General features: G+C 43.4%; 1 long non-coding RNA gene across 1 annotated transcript; it reads left to right on the plus strand.

The window, feature by feature from the left end:
- Positions 1-912: 912 nt before the first annotated feature.
- On the plus strand, positions 913-18,929 carry LOC137149003 (uncharacterized). Its single transcript, XR_010918644.1, has 2 exons — positions 913-1,072; positions 18,820-18,929. It is a non-coding gene; the product is annotated as an uncharacterized lncRNA (long non-coding RNA).
- Positions 18,930-20,166: the final 1,237 nt, after the last annotated feature.

Here is a 20,166-nt window from a genome sequence, read left to right on the forward strand (position 1 = left end):
CAGGAAATTTTATGCAGCTAAATGGAAAATATTTTTTTGTCTGGTGCCCACATCATTGGACACCTCCAGAGGATTCAGGTATCTTTACCATCTTGGACGACCTCCTTTTACTAAAGAAGTAGGGTCTATCTTTCAGCTCACTGTGTGTATATTTGACAGTGGTCAACACCTTCCAGCCTCCAGTGGAGCCAGTTTGGTCTTCACCCACCCTCTGACTGTAAGGGTTTTGAAAGGCCTTGCCAGAACTTTTCCTCCAGTGCTGAAACTGACACCAACTTAGAATCTCAAAATTATAGTGTCAGCACTTGGGAATCCTCCTTCCAAACCCTTTGTCTCCTGCTCCCTTCTTTATCTCTCTATGAAGGTAGACTTCCTGACTGCAGTCACCTCTGGCAGAAGAGCAGGTGAACTCAGGGCCTGTACAGTGGACCCTCCCTACATTGTCTTTCATAAAGATAAGGTTTCACCCCCAAGTTAATTCCACATGTTCCCTCCAAATTCCACATAAATCAGGTCATACCCCTGTCTGTTTTCTACCCCCATGCCACCAGAGAAGACAGGAAGCTCCATTCACTGGATGCCTGTGAAACATTATCTTTCTAACTGCGAAGGACAAAGCACTTCAGGAAATCTCAAAGACTCTTCATTTCCAATGCTGAGTAGATGGAAGGGGAAGCAATATCCTCAAAGACTTTCTAAATGGATCTCAGGTGCATCCTTGTGATGGGGGTGTATCAGCCCCGCTCTGGCCTAGAGAGGGTTACAGATGCGCTGTGGGCTGAAGAGGCTAATGCCTCCCCACCTCTGCTGGGCATGCTCAGCCTAGAAGGCAGAAATAAAAGGGAGCAACACAGCTCAGTCAAAGAGGGCTGCTGAAGGGGAAGGATGCAGACTGCTGGCTGTCTCCAGGCAGCCGCTTCAGACTTTGACCCTAGAGTCAAGCCAGGCCAAGCCCCAGACGGATCCTAAGCCACCAGTCAAACCCTGAGGAGGGACCAAGTTGCCAGGAACCATGATGGCTAGGGACCCCGGAAACCCCAGGAAATTGTGGAACATCATCATCGAAGACATGGTAGGAAGTAGCCCAGGGGACTTGAAGAGTGATATGGTGGGTGAATCTGGGTTACCGCTCAGTGTGTTTTGGGAGGACCTCCGCTGATTGGTGGAACATACCCCGACCCCACCGACAGGCTTACATACCTTAAAGTAACTGGAGTTCTTCAAAAGGTGCAGTTCCTGTGTATACTCCATGACCCAACCTCCATCTCTTTCAGATCCTTTCCTAAAGTGATTTGCTGTAGAGAAGGGATGGAGTGGTGGTCAGTCCACACCACCCTTTATGCCCTCAGTTTGGAGCCCAAGGAAATTTGGGGTGCAGGTATGAACCAATAGACAATACTAATGAAAAGTCTTCTGGTCTCAGATGCATGGAGCACATGCGCACCCTCAGGGAATACCCACAGAGACTACACACCTCAAGGAACTCCAGTTACTATCTGGGAAGTAACTCATCTTTTTTATGTTGGAAAAGTTAAAAGAAAATTAATTATAAAAAGTTTGGGGCAGTATTAACTTTTTCATAGATTCTCCATAGGATTTTCTTTTGGTTGTTCTTCCCCTTCCTTCTCCCCATGCACAAATCCTAGAAAATGGAGACTTCACTCCTTCTTCCACTTTCAACAGACTAGAAGAAAATACAGGGGGAACAATAGAGCTCTGTATTTTAAAGCAAATGTGTTTTGTTTAACACAAGCCATTTCACAGAGAAGGTATGATTCATTTTTAATGATCAGAGCCAAATGTTGACCTGCTTTTCACCCCATCCATCTCCATTCCCCTCAGTAGGGTTATATAAGCTGTAAATCAGGGCCGGGTTTGACCCATAATGACCAAAGAAACACCACAAAAATACCTCAGGAATAAGACAATATACATTTCTGAGTAACTGAAAAAGAGGCACTGCAGATTTGGTTAAAAAATGCTTGAGGAAATGGTTAGCATGAATATATTAATTTGTAAATGTACCTTGGCTAAAATTCTCCTAGGGCTAAGTGTTCCCTATATTTTCACTCATTCTTTATATGCACTTTTTCTGCTCAATGAGGTTTTTTTTTTTTTGGTTATAAAAACAACTAATCCAAATTATGCACAACCTTCAGCTTCCTTTTTGAGTTGTGGAGAACTCGCTGTGCACAAATTCCCCAATGGCACCCACACATCTCTTGGGAATGCAGGCACAAAATCACAGCCATCCCCAGTTGCCAGCTTGAAGAGGCCCTTTCTGCTTCTTCACAGAGGGACAGTGGGGATGGGAAAGAGAAAGTGTGAAGTGTGTTTAAAAGTCAAATGAAAATCCAGAATACCTGAAATGGTATATGACATTCCTATTGAACACTGCTTCTTGCAGCTCTAGTTTCTTAGCAGCTGAACCTTGTTGGGTTCATTTGACTACTAACTGCACTAAAAGCCAGGAGAGTGATAAGCAAACTGAAATCACATGAGATGGGGCTGGTCAGTGTGAAACTGCTGGTGTTGAGTTTCTTGCAAAGCCCCTGTTCTTGGAGTTAGGTGATCAGCTTTTTAAAGTAAATTTCTACACCCCATGACTGCAGAAAAAGCTGTAAAATGTGACCCTTAACATCTCAAAAACCAAAAGGTAAGCCAGAATTGATCCCTTTTTTTTTTCTTTTCCTTTCAAATCTTATGACTTTTAATCAAATTTCATGATTTCTTGGGTCTTGACTTTTGATTTTTGAATGCTTGGGGTTAGCAGTGCTATCAGGTTTGGGACTGGCCCTGCAGAGCCTACACCCTGTCATATACAGTGCGGGGGCTGGGGGGACTGACTGATTTAAGCAAGGCTGACCTACATTCTGCTCAAGATTTCCCTAATATGGAACTAATGGGCTACTGCTGCTTGCTTCTTTCGCCATTCAGATACGTGGGCTGCTCTGGAGTTGGAATTCTGGCTCCAAGTCACCCTTCTCTCAGGGCAACCCACCACTCCCCTTCTTTCCAGTTTCCATACAGCTGTTTGTGCACTTCACCATTTGCTTGGAGCAAGAGATTTGTAACTGGATATAGGGCGGCAGGGAGAATTTGGCAGGATTTTAGCACTGTTGGAGACTAGGGAGGGGTGTCCCCTAATGAGCCTCCTAAGATTTGTGGGGGAGGGTGATGGCAAGCCTGTGGGGCTCTGTAGGGTGGTTGAAATAACATCCATTCTGCTGTTCCTTCTATTTTCCCCTCCCATCCTCCACTTTAGCACCCTATGTCCCCCTTCTTCAGTCATCCTCATTCTGCTCCCCCTACTAGCTCTTCTCACACTTTCCATGACCTCTTTTTTCACTTCTGCTGCACCAGCCTCCGTGGTCTCATCAGAGCCCTGCCCTATAGACCTGGTTAGGTCCACAGGAAGTGAACACTCTAGAGGGGTGTATGAAACTTAGTTCCAGCACAGGGTCAGTAAGGAAGCAGCCCCCACTCTGCACTCCATTAAATATGTGACTCTGAATCCAGTACATTTGATCTTCAGTGTGTCCTGCTCTGCATTTTCAAAGGGATTCAGTGGGGGGAGAGAGAAGAGGAGGGGAAAGGATTCTTTAATTGTGGTGACCACCAGTTTTTTGTTTTGTTTTTTTCCTTTTTATGTGTGTTAATTTATTTACAAACAGCATGTCTGAATAACTTTATTTTTGGATTAAAAAAACACCCCCACCTTTATCCCCAAACAATCCAGTCTCTTTTTTTCACATCCCTGAGCAATGTAGCTATGTCAGCCTAAATTTTAAGTGTAAACCAGGCCTAAGTTCTATCTTTTCCCTTCCCAATTTTTGACTACAAAGTAATAAAAAGTTAGAAGACTTTCTGAACTCTAGTGAACAACTTTTTTTGGTATTTCATAATTCAGAAACTCCTTGTCCTACTAAGAGGGCGGGGGAATTTACTTTGCTCAGACCTAACCTTTCACTTTTGAGGACAATAGTTCTTTGTTTCTGGATTTCAGAGAGGCAGCAAAAATCATTCTTATAATGGAAACTCAATTGCAACCTTCATTATGGAGTGGCTGCCACCCCTTTATAAGAGAGAGTTCACGGAACTTATAAAAAAGAAACACTTTAGCACTTCCTGTTAAAATCAAGTAGAAAGTAGGTCTGCTCTGAGCAGTGACAGGAGTTCATCTTTTAGGCTATGTCTATGCAGGGATAAAAGACCCTCGGCACGGCCTCAGCTGGCTCGGACTTGCAGGGCTCGGACTGCAGGGTTAAAAATCACTGTGTTGACATTCGGTCTCAGGCTGAAGCTTGAGTTCCAGGACCCTTCACCCTTACAGGGCGCCTCTTCCCCATGCTGAGTCAAGTAGCATCCCATCCTAAACATCCACACAATGATTTTTCAGCCCCGAGCCCGTCAGCTGACCCGGATTTTTTATCCCTGTGAAGACGTACCCAGTTATAGCAACAACTGATGGGTCAGTTAGATGGATGTATTTATGCACATTCATATAGAGAGTTTTAATTTGTGGCAAAGGCACTCAAAGAACAGGATGAGCACCTCTGATTCCATTTTAGAAATTTAAATAACTAAATAAATAACCCATCAACTCTTACTGTCACAAACTAACAACTTAACTAGAATAATCTATTGGGTGAGATTCTCTCCCTCTCCTCAGCCCTTTTACACTGAATAAAGAAGCTGAAGTAGCATAAAGGGGCCCTAAAAGTTCCAGACCTGGCTGAGTGACAATAGCCTTAGAGCGAAAATTGAAGAAGATCGCTGTAAGGGCTCTCCTCCTGGGATTCTTTCCCAAGGCCTGGTATAGGCTGTGTGCCAAGGTAGGGCCAGGGGACATGTGGGGCATGTCAGGGGTGGGGCTGCAGCATGCAATGTTGCTGAGATTTTGGCAGGGGCTACCCATAGAGCAGCCCAGGGAGGCTGTCATAACTTAGACAGGCCCTCAGGGCAGTTTAAATTACACTATGGGCCACTCTGACCCCTGCAGAAGCCCCAAATCAGGAGGGCACAAGAATGGATTAAAGTCGCTTTAGCTACCCCATTCCCTCAGGCTACAAGTTCTGTGCTATGCCTTATAGCAGCATAGCTTAGAATCTAAGAACATAAAAATAGCCATGTTGGATCAGACCAATGGTCCATCTAGCCCTGTATCCTGTCTTCTGAAAGTGGCTGGTACCAGATGCTTCAAAGGGAGTGAACAGAACAGAGCAATGTACTGAGTGACCCATCCCCTGTCATCCAGTCTCACCTTCTGGCAGTCAGAGGCTTAGGGACACCCCGACCGTTGTGTTGCTGTCCATCTTAGCTAATAACCATTGACAGACCTGTCTTCCGTGAATTTATCTAATTCTTGTTTTGAACCCAGTTATATGTTTGGCCCGTACAACATCCCCTGGCTATAAAATTCCACAGATTAACTGTATGTTGTTAGTAGAAGTACAGCCTTATGTTTGTATTAAACCTGCTGCCTATTAATTTAATTGGGTGACCCATGGTTCTTGTGTTATGTGAAGGGGTAAATAACACTTCTTTATTAACTTCCTGCATATTCATTATTTTATAGACCTTTATTATATCCCCCATCAATCATCTCTTTTCCAAATTGAACAGACCTAGTCCTCTTAATCTCTCTTCATATGAAAGCCGATCCATACCACTAATAATTTTTGTTGCCCTTCTCTGTACTTTTTCCAGTTCTAATAATTCTAATTCTAATATATCTTTTTTGAGATGGAGCGACCAGAACTGCATGCAGTATTCAAGGAGTGAGCATACCATGGATTTGTATATTTATATTTTCTATCTTATTATCTATCCCATTCCTAATGGTTCTGATTGTTCTGTTAGCTTTTTTGACTGCTACTGAACACTGAGTAGATGTTTTCATAGAACTATCCATGATGACTCCAAGATTCCTTCCTTGAGTGGTAACTGCTAATTTAGACCCCATCATTTTGGAGGCATAGTTGGGATTATGTTTTGCTATGTGCATTACTTTGCATTTATCAATATGGAATTTCATCTGCCATTTTCTTGAGAGTCACCCAGTTTTGAGAGATCCCTTTGTAACTCTTCACAGTCCGCTTTGGACTTAAGTATCTTGAGTAATTTTGTATCATCTGCAAACTTTGTCACCTCACTGTTGCACCAGTCCCAATACACATCCTTGAGGGACCCGTTATTTATCTCTCTGCACTGTGAAAACTATTTCTATCTTTTAACCAGTTACTGATCCATCAGAGAACCTCTCCTCTTATACATGACTCCTTACTTTGGTGAGGGACCTTGTCAGAGACTTTGCAAGTTCAAGCATGCTATATCAACTGGATCACTTTTTTCCACCCTTGTTTGTTGACCCCCTCAAATAATTATAATAGACTGGTGAAGCATGATTTTTCTTTACAAAAGCTGTCTTGACTGTTCCCCAACTTATCAAGTTTATCTATGTGTCTGATAAATCTGTTCTTTACTATAGTTTCAAATTAGCCTTATGAAGTTAGGCTTACTGGCTTGTAATTACCAGAATTGCCTCTGGAGCCTCTTTTAAAAATCAGTATTACATTAGCTATCCTCCAACCATCTGATACAGAGGCTGATTTAAGCGATAGGTTACATACCATAGTTAGCAGTTCTGTAATTTCATATCTGAGTGATATGGGTTCACTCTTGGGTGAACACCATCTGGCTTGGTGACTTCTTACTGTTTAATTTCTCAATTTGTTACACAACCTCCTCTATTGACACCTCAATCTGGGACAGTTCCTCAGATTGGTCACCTCTTTTTTTTTTTTTTTTTTTTTTAAACAAATCTAAGGCTCAAGTGTGGGAATCTCCCTCAGATCCTCTGCAGTGAAGACCGGTGCAAAGAAGTCATTTAGCTTCTTTTCAATGACCTTGTCTTCCTTGAGTGCTCCTTTCGCACCCCAGTTGTCCAGGAGCCCCACTGATTATTTAGGAGACTTCCTGTTTCTGATGTACTTGAAAATAATTTTGCTGTTTGTTTGTCATTTTCTAATTGCTCTTCAAATTCTTTTTTGGCCTGTCTAATTATACTTCTACAGTTGACTTGCCAGAGTTTATGCTCCTTCCTATTTTTCTTAGTAGGATTTGATTTCCAATTTTTAAAAGATGTCTTTTGGTCTCTAACCGCCTCTTTTACTCAGTTGTTTAGCCATAGTGGTGAAGGGTTTTTGGTCCTCTTACTCTTTTATTTTTATTTGGGGTATACACTTAATTTGAGCCTCTATTACATTTTTATTTAAGTTTCTATACAGCTTGCAGGCATTTCACTCTTGTGACCATTCCTTCTAATTTCTGTTTAACTAGCCTTCTCATTTTTGTGTAGTTACCCTTTTTGAAGTTATGTGCTGTAAATGCTACTGTGGTGGGTTCTTTGATGTTTACTCCACTGCCAGGATGTTGCATTTAATTACATTATGGTTGCTATTACTGAGCGGTTCAGCTATATTCATCTTTTGGACCAGATCCTATGTGCCATTTCAGAATAAAACAAGTATTGCTTCTCCCCTTGTGGGTTCTAGGACTATCTGCTCCAAATAGAAGTCATTAATGATGTCTAGAAATTTTATCTCTGCAACATATCCTGAGGTGGCATGTTCCCAGTTAATATGGGAACAGTTGAAATCCCCCATTATTATGGTGTTTTCTGTTTTTATAGCCGTTCTAATATCTCTGAGCATTTCACAGTTGCCATCACCTACCTGCTCAAGTGTATATTCCTACTGTTTTACTTTTATTATTTAAGCATGGAATTTCTATCCATAGAGATTCTATTGTATTGTGTGATTCATTTAAGATTTTTACTTTATTTGACTCTATGCTTTCTTTTTTTCTTTTCTTATACTTTGTACCCTGGTATTACCGTGTCCCATTGATTATTATCATTCTACTAAGTTTCCATTATGCCTATTGTATTAATATCCTCATTTAATACGAGTCACTCAAGTTCACCCATCTTAGTATTTAGACTTCTTGCATTTGTATACACGCACACACACATTTTTTTTCAATATTTAGTTGTCTGCCTTCCTGTGATGTAATTAATTGGGACTCTTTTTTAATTTGACTGTTTCTCTTGAGTATCTACGTGTACTTTATCATTTTCTATCCTCTCCTCTTTAGTAGGATATAGAGTATTCCCTTTAATAAAACCTCCCCAAAAGGGATCTGTCCATCCAAACCATGTGTTTCTCCGCACCTTTCCCCTAGCCCTTAGCTTAAAAACTCCTCCATGAGCTTTTTAATTTTACAAGCCAGCAATCTGGTTCTGTTTTGGTCTAGGCGGAGCCCATCCTTCCTGTATAAGATCCCCCTTTCCCAAAAAGTTCCCGAGTTCCTAATAAACCTAAATCCCTCCTCCCAACACCGTCATCTCATCCACGCTTTGAGACCCTGCAATTCTGCCTATATAACTGCCTCTGTGCGTGGAACTGGAAGTATTTCAGAGAATGTTGCCATGGCGATCCTGGACTTTAATTTCTTTCCTAACAGCATAAATTCAGCCTCCAGCACCCATCTCCTACCTTTCCCTGTGTCACTGATACCTACATGTACCATGACCACCAGCTGCTCCCCAGCACTGCACATAGGTCTGTCTGGATGTCTCAAGGGGTCCACAGCCTTCACATCCAACATGCAATTCACAATGCAGTTCTCCCAGTCATCACAAACCCAGCTGTCTACATTTCTAATGATTAAATCCCCCATTACTATTTCCTATCTCTTCCTAATAACTGGGGTTCCCTTCCCTGGAAGGGTATCCTCGGTGCGAGAGGACACCATGATGTTATCTGGAAGGAGGATCCCAACTAAGGGATTGTTTCCCTTTATTCCAGCTTTTAATGTTCTCCTTCCCGGAGATTTTCATCCTCCTTAACAGCACAGCAGCTGTCAGACTTGGAGTTTGATGCTGTACTTGGTCCCCCACAATCTCCCCAATTATGGGCAACTGAGGCTCTTCATTGATTTCACCATTGCTTGCAAAACTGGACTGCTCCTGAGAGATGTTTGAGCCTGTAGTCCATGCAGACTTGTTTCTGTTGTTCAGAGTGGAGAGCTGACTTGTCCTTAAGCAGCTTTCCATTTTAATTTGCATTTTCCTATCCCTCCTAAAGAAGTAATATAAAAGAGCCTTTTGAAAAAGGTACATATTTTTAAGCTACCTGTTGGCCTTGTGATGCTCATGGATCAGTCATCTGGCCCATATATCATGTGGCAATTCAGAACTAAGCCAGTTATCACTACTGTAAATTGCACTACAGTCATGTCAAGCTATTCAGTTCTCTTGCATACCATCAGTTTTCATCTGATTCTAGTCAGAATATATAATGTAAGAAATCACTTTGTTGATTTTTATCTTCATGCACTGGAGATAAACAGTGGTAGAGCCAGAGTACACTATCTGCTGTATATTTTCTTTCTCTCCAGAATGGCATCCATTTATTGTACCACAGACTTCAGGAGAGTCCCCGAGTTTATAAATCACCTGGGTACATTTTAGCAGTCATATTACAATATCAAAATCTGCAAGATGACAAATTATCAAGGGGAAGACCTATTATGTGAGCACCAAAAAAATCAACATTAACTTTCGAAACATTGCTAGAACCTTCCAGTGCAGATGGACACTCAGTTTCACGTGTTTTCCCATGGCATAGCAGTGCACAGAATGAATACTGGCATGAAGCCCAACAAACATGTGCTCTTTAAATTATAATGGGTTAAAAAAAAAGTGTGACCTGAGCATAGAACATGGAGCTCTCACTTCCTAAGTTCTAGACAGCTCTGATTCTAAACCTAAATCTTCTGTGGCCTTGGACAAGTCACCTAACTTTATTACCCCTTTGTCAAATGGTTCTAATTACCTACCAATAGGATTATTTAACTGATCCATATACAGTACAGTATTTTCATTATCAAAAACCGCTACCTATCTTCTCAGTATTTACTGAAGTATTGTAATACAAATGGCATTACATTTACAGGGCCTGATGACAATTCGTGTAACTAATTAAAAGTTGTACAACTTTTTAAAATACCTTATCAGTTACACAAGTACCACCCACATTCACAAAGACCCCCTGTCAACACAATAACCTCTCACAATAATTTGTTTAAAATAATAAAAAGCCCAGAAATAAACTATAAGTCTGATGTTAAGTTTCAAATGTAAAACAGTTTGCTGAAACCAGGAAGCAATTAAAACATAGTGTTTTATAGAGTCCTTTATAGCAAGATGCTTTTTATAGTTGTACGTCTGCTTTCTGGAGGGTGAGCCACAGTTCACTGTTGTGCAGGAAATAACTAATGGCATTAAAAATGAAAGACAACTGCAGCTGTTTTCAGAGGGAGGAGGGTTTACCCAAATCCACCATGGAGCTTGCATGGAGTAATTCTTAATTAAGAGACAATTTTCCTCTCCCTCCCGCAACGCATGCAGATTTCTATTCAGACTGACACACCCTTGTCCTCTTTGAATAATGGACATGGTTGTGCACCATTGCCCCAATTCAAAGTTAGGCTCCTATCCTTAGCGCCATGGTGCTAAAGTGCCATGCTGCTTCTTCGAGTGATTGCTTATGTCCACTCCACTATAGGTGAGTGCGCGCCACCGTACACGGTTCCTGGAACTTTTTTCCCCTTAGCAGACCCTGTAGGGCCGGCTCTGCCACACCCTGGAGTCCCGCGTGCATGCTGTGGTATATGAGGCACTGCCGGCCCTACGCCCCCTCAGTTCCTTCTTTCCGCCCGTGACAGTTGCTGGAAATAGCCTTGCTCTCTGCAAGTACTATTCCCCTTCTTTGAACTCTTTGTTACTCAAAGCAATTTAGTTAGTTATTTAGGTAGTGTAAGTAGTTGTTAAGTGTAGCTAGATAAGAAGTCCCTGAGGGACTTAGAGTGGCCGGGCCATGCCCGAGTGGCCTGGATTTAAGCCGTGTGCCTCCTGCGGGAAGGCTTTCCTGCTCAGCGACCCCGCACAATCAGTGCCTTAAGTGCCTGGGGGAAGAACACAGGAAAGATAAATGCAAGATCTGCAGGGCTTTTAAACCGTGGGCTCAGAAGGACCAAGAAATCAGGTTAAAAGCCCTGCTCATAGAGGCAGCACTCCGCCCAGTGTCCAAGCCATCCCACTCCACCTCAGCACCGAGAGTCACCTTGGTGCAGAGTGCACCATCGGCACCGACCTCGACTCGGCACCGAGCAACATCCCCAGTGCTGAAGAAGAGGAGACGGCGCGCAGACACTCCCCTGCACCATTGGTATGGGCAGGGTCGAGTGCAGAGATGCACCGGCCACAGCCCGTCAAGTCTTCTCCAGTGCCTGCATCTCCGGTCAAGGACCCTCCCCTGACTCCTGGGAGTGGGAGAGTGCCCCTGCCGATGCCATCGACACTGGAGACTTTTCAGGCAGCAAGAGCCTTGTTGGCCCTGTCTACGCCGCCACACCCCCTTACCCCCCCTCCCCCGCCCCCGCCAAGGGTGAAGGGACCGGTGTCCCGGGGCAAGCCCACATTGGGTCCCCCTGAAGGGCGATAGAGATCCCTGGTACGGGGAGGAAGATCTCCCACCAGACAGCCACTGGGGATAGAGCAAGGATGCTCCCCCAGCAGTCGCTCCAGGTCGGCATCGTTGAGCAGGCCTGCTTCGACTCAGAGCGAGGAGTCTCCCTCCCTCTCATGAGCAACTCCTCTTGCAGGAGGTAGACACCCTCCTCAACATTGGAGCGATGGTTATGGTTCCTCAAGGCAGAAGGGGGAAGGGGTTCTATTCGAGGTACTTCCTCATCCCCAAGGCAAAAGGGGTCTGAGACCCATATTAGACCTGCATCGTCTAAACAAATATGTCAAATGACTCAGGTTTCGCATGGTTTCCCTAGCCTCCATAATCCCTTCTCTGGATCCAGGAAACTGGTATGCTACCCTCGAACTCAAGGACGCATACTTTCATGTGTCCATCCTCCCCAGCCACAGGTGCTTCCTCCACTTTACAGTGGTTGGTTCCCACTACGAATTTACAGCCCTGCCCTTTGGCCTATCTTCGACTCCAAGGGTGTTCACCAAATGCATGGCAGTAGTGGCAGCCCACCTGAGGCTAAAGGGTGTGCAAATCTTCCCTTACCTGGACAATTGGCTGTTCAGGGGCAGGTCCAGGTACCAAGTGCAGGAGAGCATGACCCTCACTGGCTCCACATGCAGCAGGCTGGGACTGCTCATAAATGAGCAGAAATCCACACTAACCCCAGTGCAGCATATAGAATTCATTGGGGCCACCCTGGACGCCTCCCAGGCCAGAGCCTTCCTGCCTCAGCCACGTTTCAAAGCGATAGTCTCTATCACCGATGCCCCATGACAACAGCCAGGCACTGCCTAAAGCTGTTAGGCCACATGACGGCCTGCACGTATGTAGTGAGACTCGCTCGCCACTTCAGTATATATGCTGAGCAGACACCCACTAGATCGGGTGGTCACAGTTCCCCTGCCCGTCCTAGCCTCCCTAGACTGGTGGTGGTCTCCCAGGGCAGTGTTGAAGGGCGTTCTGTTCAGGGAACTGGTCCTTTCAGTCACCCTAATTTCCGACGCCTCAGATGTGGGATGGGGAGCCCATATCAGCGCCAACCTGAGCACTCAGGGGCTCTGGTCGGGGGAGGACAGGTGCCTGCACATCAATGTGAAGGAGCTGAGGGCTATTCGCCTAGCGTGCAGGGTGTTCCTCTGATTCCTGACAGGCAGAGTGATGCAGGTGCTGATGGACAACACCACAGCTATGTTTTATATAAACAGGCAGGGTGGGGCATTCTCCTCGGCTCTCTGCGAGGAAGCTATCCATCTGTGGGACTTTGCTGTGAGGCACGACTTCCACTTGACTGCCTCTCATCTCCTGGGAGTGAGGAATGATGAGGTGGATCGCCTCAGCAGATCATTTCTACCTCGCCACAACTGGTTGCTGCACCCAGAGGTAGTGACTACGATCTTCCAAAAGTGGGGTGTTCCCCAACTGGACCTATTCATGTCGGCCTGGAACGCGAAGTGCCCAAGGTTATGCTCACTCCGGGGTTGCGAGACTGGGTCGATTTCCGACATGTTCCTCATCAAGTGGACGGGAACCCTCATGTATGCGTTCCCGCCCATTCCGCTCCTGCACAACGTCCTGCTGAAATTAAAGAGGGACAGGGCGGATGTTATACTCATCGCTCCAGCCTGGCCAAGACAGCACTGGTTCAGCATGCTGTTGGACCTTTCGATCGCCCCACCCATGGAGCTCCCGACGTGGCATGACCTTCTCTCCCAGGACCGTGGTCGCCTGTTGCACCTGGACCTGGACTCCCTGCACCTCACAGCCTGGAGGTTCTGTGGCTGATGGAGGGAGAGAAAACCCGCTCGGTGCAGGTCCAACAAGTCCTGCTGGGCAGCAGCAGGAAACTTTCTACACAAGTCGTGTATCGTGCTAAGTGGAAACGGTTTACCTCTTGGGCAGAGTGCCGGGGCATTCCGCCCAGCCTCTCGCCTCTGCAGTTGATCCTGGTCGTCGGTGCACACCTTCACGCCCCACTATGCCATTGTCCAGCAGGCGAGAGAGGACACGGGATTCGGCAGAGCCGTGCTGAGGGCAGCTCACCGGTAACTCTTACCCACCTCCAAGGTATTGCTTGTTAGTCACCTACTGTGGAATGGACATGAGCAATCACTCGAAGAAGAAAACAAGGTTACTTACCAGTAACTGATGTTCTTTGAGATGTGTTGCTCGTGTCCATTCCACACCCACCCCCTGTCCATGCTGCCGGAGTTGGCAGAAAAAAGGGACTGAGAAGATGTAGGGCCTCATATACTGCGGCATGTGCGTGGGACTCCAGGGGGCACCAGAGCCAGCCCTATGTGGTCTGCTAAGGGGAAAAAAGTTCCAGGAACTGTGCATGGTGGCATGCACATACCTATAGTGGAATGGACATGAGCAATACATCTCAAAGAACACCAGTTACTGGTAAGTAAACTTGTTTTTCCTTTTATGTTAAATATTAAATGATTGCCAGCTCCACTTCTGAAGAGATACATCAGAATAATAATCACAGATCTAATTATGCTAATAAATGTGGAAATCACACATAATTAGAGGGCCAGCTGTACATCCTCTTTATTTTCTTTTCTTTAAAACACATTTCCCATCCATACTGGGAGTCAGCGCTTTCTAAGAATTTATGCTTGTGGTGTGTATCAAGGATTTCCTTCAAGTAAAGAAATCCATGCAGGAGCAAAAGGGTTTTTCTAGTTTAAAATGAATTGTACTGAGTATTGTATCCAGTTATAATAATGTTATGATGGAAAGCGTTAATGGCTGCCATCTTTGATCTATAGACTAGCACAGACCTGATTAGAACTGATGGGTGTGCTAAGCAAAGTAAGCTCCTTTATGTAGTGGATAGCTGGAAACAGTAGAAGCCACTGCCCAAGGCACTGGGCCATATGGTAAGGCCAGTTCACAAGCTAAACAGTGTGGGCTGAGTGGTTCTCTGTTTGCGAACAGAGGCTAAGGGAATTGTTTGACAAGCTCTGCGTATATTAGAGGGTGAGAGTGAACAAACTGCAAGAGACGCAGTTGTAAGTATGGCCCTGTGAGAGAGCAGAGAGACGGGGCTTCTTGGGGTACAGAACTAAATGGAGGGGTATACTTGGAAATTGTGACCCAGGGTATTGCCTGCTGTTACTTGTTTCTACTGTGTTCAGGGAAACAGGACTCCGTACACAAACAGTATGTGTCTGATTTGTATTATCCATTTCTCTTTCAATTGAAAACAATCCTACAAGGCACCAAATATTGGCTAACTGCTTGGGCCACAGAAGCAATACTGCTAGCTGCAGCTCCATAGTTAAGATTGAATTGAGTTTTGCATTTAGAGCAGAGATTCTCTTTGTTATGCATGAAAAATACAACATATTGTCCCTGAAATTGCAGCCCTTACTCTTTGAGTACAGAATTAATTTTCTGAGAATTTTCAAGTAAATCTGTTAATTAGTTTGAGTTAAAATTAATTAGAAATATGTTCTTTAGTAAATTTAGCACCTGGTGTTGGCATTTTTTTGTTTCTTTTTTTTGTTTGGTTAGTTTTTGGGAGGGGGGTTGCCCCTAGTGTCTTAATAACAGAATAATGTATGCCTTGTGAAGTATCATTTGAAAACTCATAATTTACTGATCAGTAATGTCCTGATAAAATGCGTGGCAACATTGTACGTGAAGTTATAAGATTCACCTGTATGATGTTATTAACACGTTCAAAACGGTGCAGAATGCCCAAACTGAAGTTGGCAAAAGGGTCTGTCTAAACAAAGGAATGTGTGCTTGCCTTAATTTGCATTTATGCAGTAAACAGTCATCAAGCAGGAAGGGAAAACAAAGGAAGCTCAAACAGCTGAAAACAACCAGCAGGGCACATCCTTTCACATAGACTCTTTGTCCCCTGGTTCTCTGCTGAAAATGTTTTTCGAGAGGGAGACTGGAACTATGAAAAGGAGAGGCAAACACCCGAAGAGAGCCCCCTCCTGCCCATTGCATTCTCTGCACCAGAGACAACAAAAGGAAACACTTGTTGGACTCTGGGGGGAGGAAGGTCCTGAGCTGAGGAGTTTGATCAGTAATCAAAGCATGTGGTGAGAAATTTTGCTTGAATCTAATGTAGTTTAAGTTAGGCACTAGAAAGTGTTTTACTTTTATTTTTCTATTAATATCTATCTCCTGTGTAGTTAACAAATGTGTTTTACTGTTTTATCTAATCCAGTGTGAGGGTGGAGGATCCCAGAGCTCCAGTGCTAGTCCAAACCCAAACACAGAGATGTTTAGCCCAGCAACTTGAGTCCCGTGAGCCCAAGTCAGCTGACTGGGCCAGTCCTGGCTGTGCTGCAGGGCTTTTATCCCCGTATAGACTTACCCATAGTGTAAATAATATGAATCAAAGGAAAAAGGGTCATGATGGAATAGGACCAAGTGTTGGGATTAAACTGGGAGTTGTGAGGATGAGGTAGAAGGACTGTTTGAGTGGGTGTGTCTGAGGAATAGAAAATATCTGCTCCTGGTGGTATTTATCGCCTCAGCTCAGAGGGCGAGGGTCCATCTATAACATACCATCCATTAAAAGTGGAAACCATTCAAAGGCTGCCATGGTTATGTAACAGATATCTTTTAATGCTAGAGATAAGGTGATTTTGCTGACCATGTGAAATATTAAAGAGACAGATAAATGTGGCTGAAAAAGAGTTGATGAGAGTGAGCTGTGTTTTTAAACATGCGTTTTTCAGTATTATTTTTATAGCCTCATAGAGTTGCATAGTGCTTTCCAGACACATAAGAAGAGACTGGCCTTACTCTAACCTAATGTCATGATCCTGCAGACCCTTGCCTGTGCTACAAAAGTGATCCACTGATTTTTATGGGACTACGCATATAAAAAGGCTTTACTTACATGAATACAGATTTGTAGGGCTGGGTCCTAAATTAGAAAGACAACATAATACAAATAATAATGACATTATAATGAATTTGAAGCTGTTTTTCTTACCCAGTATCAGGCTTTAAGGATGAAGAAAGAATTCGGAGTTCTATTAAAAAGCTCAAATACACATTTTAAAAATAACACATAGGTCTGCTGCTGCTTATGTTTAACATCATGCACACAAGCTAAAAGATCCTATTAGCTCTTCTTTATCTCATGAAAAGCTTCTTAGATTTTAGAAAATATTCATTTTTTCCAGCTTAAATTTTGCTTTCCAACTTTTCATCCCAAAGCCTTCCTATTTTGACTCCATACCCCAGCTAAACAAAATATCTACAGAAAATCTTTGCAGAACTTTTTGCTACAGCCTTAAACACACTTTTTTTGTAATCTTCTTCTAGTATGGAAATGGAGAGCACAGAATTGATTACTGCTATTATAGATCAGTTTTGTGTTTTTGATGATCTAAAACATTTTTCAAGGGTTGTGCTCTCTGTTTAGCATCCTCATAACGGCTCAGTTGGCACGCAGCTTTGCATTCAGTCTCATTCCTTTCCCCTGCTTCTTTCCCAGTATTGTATAGATAAGAGTTTAGATTCCAAAAAGCATTCTACCTGGTGAACGTGCCAAAGACTCATCTATAGTCACTGACGTTCTCATGATCCATAGATTAAAAACAATTCATTTGTATATTAGGTGGACATATGAAGGAATATGAGTGTAATGATAACAACTCCATGTGGGTATCCTGATGGGCTAACTTGAACGTTATCCCTGAGGGCTGGGGAGGTGGGTTTGGCTGGTAAAGAACTAAAAAAGCAATCTCAGCCATTCTTAAGTACTCTGACAACATCGCTCCCTTTGAAAGCATTTTCACTCAAAGCAACATAAGGAGGAAAAAAACCTGTAGTCTTGAACCATTCAGACAGAAGGAAACTTGCAGGACTAAGTCTGTCATTTTAATGAGTCACAGGAGGAGGGGAAGTGGAGGAACAAATTAAAAACAACAGTTTTTTTCCTCTCCCCCCACAAAAGAAAGTAAGAATAGTTGCAATTTCATTTGCTTTTAAAGCACAGCACTTGGTAATAAACGTCCCCTGCAAATGTGCTGAGCAAACACCTCAGCGTTCATCAATATGCAGGAACTGTTTATTGCCTCATAAACTTGGAAGCAAGTGATATTATCTCTTAAATCAATGGCTGTGTGGACATCCTTGGCACACTAGGAGAACAGTACATCCAGGCAACGCTGATACTCAAATTAATGGTGCTAGTAATGACTGAAAGGCGCTTAGTCACTGCAGAAAAAGTTAGGCTCAGAGCTAAAGTATGCATAACGTACTTAATATATATGTGTCATGATTGTGTGTGTATGAATGTATTTAAAAGGATTAAAATTAACCATTTCATGCTGTCTTGATTTAAACATGAGTTAGTGAGCCAATATGGAAAGGGCCAAACCTTGTTTAAGTCAAGTTTATGTTAAAATACAATTTCTAAATTCTTTTGAAACTTGATTTGCCTGGTGAAGCTGTGTTTGACTTGAGTAAGCCTTAACTAATTTTAAACTGGATAGAAGAGAACATAATATTTTGAATTGTTGGGATCAGAGGCTGGTCCCCTACATATATTATGTTTAAGGTAGGAAAGCAATGTGTAGGGCAGATTGTGACAAGGTTCAGGAAGGAGCTGGGTGCAGATGGCCACAGATAGTGTGACATTCGCCCCTTTGCAGAGGGCAAGCACAAGGGGTATGCACCACTTAAATCCTGTTTTTCAGGGCTTAAATTGGATTTACATGTTGCATAGACCTTGTTCAGTTCCTCTTCACAAGGTTGTATTTCACCTATCGTACACAGTTATTGTAAGCTAATAAAGGAAATAATATTTGCAATTCCATAGCCTCCATCTGATTTATAAACATTCACTAATTAATCAACACCTAGATGTTCCTCAGTAGCAGTGTCCGATCCAAGAACTGTCCCAACCTGATCCTGCTTAGTTTATGAGATTGGACTGGATGACAGCACAAAACAGTAGGGCTTTGGCCTTGTTATTTAGTTTACCTCACTGATAACTTCTTTATTCCTTAACTAATCTTTTTCTTAATATATTTTATAAATAATTCCAGTATTTTTTTAACCAGTACAATATTACTGTATGTTGACATGAGTATGGGAGGGTTTTTTAAAAAGGGAGATAAAGCAAACAAAAACTAGAGGCATAAATGGAAAACAAGAAGAAGAAATATGTCATTCATGTTCAGAAAGGTGGTGGTGTTTTATTTTATTTATTTTTATTTTGCAGTAGCCTTTGGAAGCCCAAGTCCCGTTGTGCTCAGAGCCATACAAACTCGTAAGAAAAAGATGACCTCTGCCTCTAACAGCTACCAGCCTTAGCAGACAACTGTCTAAAAGGTGGGTACAACAATGAGACGGGAAAAGGGGGGAATCATAGGGTAACAATGACTTTATGATGAGATATATATGGTAAGTGGTGATCACAGCACACCAGTTGCCTACCCATTGTCAAGTCTTTCAAAGTCCGTTAGGCCCTGAGCCAGAATTAGGACCAGTGTGGGTGCAGGATTGAGGCCTTACTGTAGTAGCAGTCAAGCGTTCCCCAATCACATAAAACTTATGCTATCTATCCTTTAAAGAATTGGATTTATTTTTAATCTCTACAAAACACTTTTAGATTCTGTTTAATTTCAGTTCTTATACTGAGCTTATCACTGTGATATCCGAGTGCTGATAACATTGGCCATTATCTTTGAAAACATATGGTGATTGGGGGAGGTCCCGGACGACTGGAAAAAGGCAAATATATAGTACTCATCTTCAAAAAAGGAAAGGAGGAAGATCTGGGGAACTACAGACTGGTCAGCCTCACCTCAGTCCCTGGAAAAAATCATGGAGCAGGTCCTCAAGGAATCCATTTTGAGGCACTTGGAGAAAAGGAAGGTGATAAGAAACAGTCAGCATGGATTCACCATGATCATGCCTGATCAACCTGATTGCCTTCTATGATGAGATGACTGGCTCTTTGGATGTGGGGGAAGTGTGGACGTGATATGCCTTGACTTTAGCAAAGCTTTTGATATGGTCTCCCACAGTGTTCTTGCCAGCAAGTTAAAGACGTATGGGTTGGATGAATGACTAGAAGGTGGATAGAAAGCTGGCTAGCTGTCAGCCGGTCACAAGCGGAGTGCCCCAGGAGTTGGTCCTGGGGCCGGTTTTGTTCAACATCTTCATTAATGATCTGGAGGATGGAGTGAGTTGCACCTTCAGTAAGTTTGCAGATGACACTAAGCTGGTGGGAGTGGTAGATACGCTGGAGGGTAGGGATGGGATATGGAGTGATCTAGACAAATTGGAGGATTGGGCCAAAAGAAATCTGATAAGGTTCAACAAGGACAAGCGCAGAGTCCTGCACTTAGGACAGAAGAATCCCATGTACTGCTATGGACTGGGGACCAAATGGCTAGGCAGCCATTCTGCAGAAAAGGACCTGGGTGTTACAGTAGACAAGAAGCTGGATATGAATCAACAGTGTGCCCTTATTGCCAAGAAGGCTAATGGCATATTGGGCTATATTAGTAGGAGAATTGCCAGCAAATTGAGGGAAGTGATTATTCCCCGCTATTCAGCATTG

This window comes from Emydura macquarii, unplaced genomic scaffold (assembly GCF_026122565.2).
Source record: "Emydura macquarii macquarii isolate MOO-44397 ecotype Brisbane River unplaced genomic scaffold, CSIRO-AGI_Emac_v2 contig_705, whole genome shotgun sequence".
Classification (NCBI taxonomy): domain Eukaryota; kingdom Metazoa; phylum Chordata; order Testudines; family Chelidae; genus Emydura; species Emydura macquarii.